Consider the following 4,299-nt stretch of genomic DNA (forward strand, 5'->3'; position numbering starts at 1 on the left):
TGCAGCTCTGCCGACACATGCCTAACAAAAACTTTCCTCTTTTTTTGTAGCTTGTTTAACAATACAGTAGAAGAAACAACACGTTCTGTTTATCCTTTTTGCTAAGATTGTTGCTGTTCTGAAATTTGTCCTGCATTTTGTTCCCTTTTCTTATTTTGCGGACAAGCAATGGGTTTCTTCCTCCTCCTCCTCCTCCTCCTTCTCCTCCTCCTCCTCCTAGGAAAAAGGAGATTTTGGTAAGCTAGTCTGGGATGGTACACAGAGTTAAGCTTCGAAGGAAAAACGAAACCTCATCTTTTCCTCCTCAAGAAAACTGAGGATACAGAAGTAGCAAAATGGAAATAGACAATGAGAGCATTTGCAGCCTTCTAATAAGGATCACGATAATTAAATTGAGCTTAATCCCACCATGGATGGATTCATAGATTGTGCTAAAGACACAACAAGCCACAATTTGGCGGTGCATTGTCTTGAGTCAGCCAGTGAAAGATCTCTCATCCCAGCAGCATCATGTCTGGGTCATAAAAACCAAAGTGATAACTCTCAACCATGAGTTCAAAGGACCCATCTCTTTTTTGTGTAAAAGAGGGCTTTGATAGAATGAAGGACCACTATTTTGAAAGTTTGACCTCCCTTGCAGATGTCCTCCTGCACTTTTAATGCTGCTTAAAGTGATGTACGCCAGTGGATAAGCAAACTCGGCATACATAGAGCATGAATTCCATGAGTAAGCAGCGTTTCAGTAGATCCCTTTGTTAGCGTGCTTGTCCTCAATCTACTACCAGTTGGTTTCTTTGAGGACTCCAAATTCTGTAGATCAGAGGTCCCCAACCTTTTGGGCACCAGGGACCAGTTACATGGAGAGAGGTTTTTCCATGGACCGGAGGGGGCATGGTTTCGTGTATTGCCTGCATCCTGCAAATGGGACTTTGCTTGTTTGTGCGGACCTGTTGCTGGCATGCCATGGCCTGGTACTGGTCCACAGACCGGGGGTTGGGGACCCCTGCTGTAGATTACAGGTAGTCTTCAATTTACAACCATTAGTTTAGTGACCGTTTGAAATTACAACAGCACTGTAAAAAATGACATTTTTCACATGACCATTGCAGCATCCATGTGGTCACATGATCAAAATTCAGATGCTCGGCAACTGCTGTGTACTTAATGACGGTTGCAGTTTCCCAGGGTCATGTGATGACCTTTTGTGACCTTCTGACCAGCCAAGTCAATGGGGAAGCCAGGTTCACTTTTAACAACCATGCTGCTAACTTAACAACTGCAGTGATTCGCTTAACAACTGTGGCAATAAAGTTTGTAAAATGGTTCAAAGCTCACTTAACAACTGGGTTAGCAACAGAAATTGGGGGGTCACTTGTGGTTATAAGTTGAGGACTATCTGTAATTGGGGCAGAGGGTCTTACTATAAATCTCCTTTTAGCTGGAACAGAACACAGTTCTCCATCTCTGAAAAGGAACAAGTTACCAGAAGCACCGTCTGCTAACAATCTAGTACTTTATTATTTTGAACGTATTTCAGAATTACAACCTGAGACCTTCCTTTACATTGCCCCTGTGAGAATAAACAGTTTAAGAATAAGGTAGAGAAATAAGTGCCTTTTTAAAAAAAATTGGAAGAAAACATGGGGAAATCTGGGAAATAAAATAAATGCATGGTACTGTTCAAAATGATATGGAAGGCAAAGTTGACCTCTGCTTCTCTACCCTTTGCTGAGTTAAGGCTGTTTGACTCCTTCACAGCTATTTGAAACAAGACTGTCAGGTTTAATTGCATTCATATTGACTTTGCTGCAATTGCTGTGTTCACCTATCAATCTAAGCCGCAATGTGTTTGACAATGGCTTAGAGTGAGACAGAGAACTATGTGTGAATTAGGGCTATTGATCTGTGCTGCAAGAATCCTAGATGCCCACTAGAGGGCAATTTAAGAGCTGCAGAAAACCTTCTTGTAACCCAGCTGTGAACCCACCTGTTATATTATTATAAATGGTAGTTTGTGGCTTAGCACGCTGAATAGCTAAGAGTGGTTTATTGAACAAACCAGGGCACATCAGGCCTTATTGTGATGTGTGACTGCAGCGTTAACAGCTCACACCTTATAGGATGTCTTATTTTCTTCTTGTTCATTGTTTTGTCTTGTGTTTAGCTTTTAAAAATGTGTAGCTGTTCTACAGACTCAGGCCATCACTACGATCCTGCTCAGTTAAACTACTTATTTTTTTTTTTAAAAAGCACTCAATAATAAAAGCACATTTCCAGTCAAGGAACACATACGGCAGTTCAAATAATTAAAAGCAAACTAACATTAATTCCCTGATGGATTAAAATGCTTAGGAGGAAACTGGTGTCATTGCCTAGCTCTGAAAAGATAGTGAAGAAGACACCCTGGGAAAGGCATCCTAGAGTCAGGGGGAGGGGTGGCTTTAAAGAGGCCAGTTGGTGGGTACTGTAGTCACTTGCTACCCTTTGGACTCGGAAGCAGATCCTCTGTTTGCTCCAGTCTTCCTTGAGACACAATCTTTGCCTGCCTCCTCAGGAAGTGAGTTCCGAGCGATGCCTTTTATTCTTCTTGCCTCTTCCATGTGAAAAAGCTGCTCAGAAGATTTTTTTTAATTCCATTTATATCCCGCCCTTCTCCGAAGACTCAGGACGGCTTACAAGCTTAGCAGTAGCCTTCATTCTATGTATACGCCTGCTTATTAGGGCTTTCGCCCTAATTAAAGAATTAAAGAGCTCCCAGGTTGATGACTTCTGGGGCAGCACGTTGTGAGGTGTTTTTCCTGATTTGGAAGCTGCGTCAAAGATACTAAGTGGATTACTGCTTCTACCGCACTTTCAAAGAGGCAGCCTGGATGCCTTCATGGGCATTAGCTGCTAATGAGATTTCTTCTCTTCCTCCTCCTCTCTCTTTCAGAGATGACAACAACAAAAAGGAGGACAAGGAGGAGTCATTACTGGGTGACTTTGGGCCAGATAAGTCCAGCTTATCTTACTGGGAAGTTGTTGAGCTAAAATTAGGGAAGACCTTCATGCAAGCTGACCTCAACTCTCGAGTTGAAATAGAAATACCATGAATAAATCATGGTGCACTTTGAGTGAAGGGATCCATGCAAATCCTGAAGTGCTGATCATTCCCGAGCACGCTTGCCTGGGAACTTTTTATTAAAAAAAATATCACAAACTGAATTTTTGTGAAAGAAAAGTTCTGCTTTTCTTTCAAATAACTCCTTTCTGGCTATAAAAGTTTTCATTGGTGGACTTTGTCAATTTTTAAAATTCTTTTTATGAATGTTGGTATATGATTTTTTAAATGCAGGTTCAAAAATGATCAGGCATAGGAAAAATAGGAGACATGACTCGTAGTTAGAACATCGGTACTATACTACATACTAAGCCAGGTTTCTTTTTAAGTTTCTTTTGGCTGGAAGCATCACATTTGTTAATTAATTACACCTAGATTATGTCCCTAATTCAATTAGTGGTGCAAGTATGGTCCAATCTATAATGTTTTCTTTATTTCTCACTCCCTTTTTTCCTTTTTCTACTCAATCAAGAACATCCTTACTAAAGTGAACAAAAACTGGTTTTGGAATGATTTAGTAATAACAAGCATGCTCCTTTATTATTATTATTTATTATTTAGATTTATATACCACCCTTTCCCGAAGGACTCAGGGCGGTTTACAGGATATTTAAAAGAAAATCAATACAAAAGCTAAAAACAATTAAAAAAGATTACATCATTCCCTGAGAAAAAATAAATTCCCAGTTAGAGTTAAAAAATTCTCAGCCCGGGCCAAAGAGCTCGAAGAGCCAGGTCTTCAGGTCCCGGCGGAATGAACGGAGGTCAGGGGCAGTCCTAAGCTCTGCGGGCAGCTGGTTCCAAAGGGCAGGCGCACCCACTGAAAAGGCCCTCCCCCTGGGTGTTACCCGCCGGCAATCTTTAACCGGCGGCACCCTGAGAAGACCCTCCCCATGGGAGCGCACTGGATGAAGGGGGCTTGATGCTGGCAGCAGGTGTTCCCTCAGATATCCCGGACCCAAGCCATTTAGGGCTTTATAGGTCATCACCAGCACCTTGAATCTCACCCGAAGGGCAACCAGAAGCCAATGCAGCTCGCGGAGTAGAGGTGTTACATGGGAGTATCGGGAAACCCCCATTACAACTCGCGCGGCCGCATTCTGCACCAGCTTTGACAAATGCAGAGAGACGTTAAGTGAACAATGGCCCAGAACAAAGGCAAAGCTGGCTGCTACCCTTGTCTGCACCCTTCTTCAAAC

Source organism: Vipera ursinii, assembly GCF_947247035.1.
Source record: "Vipera ursinii genome assembly, chromosome: 9".
Classification (NCBI taxonomy): domain Eukaryota; kingdom Metazoa; phylum Chordata; class Lepidosauria; order Squamata; family Viperidae; genus Vipera; species Vipera ursinii.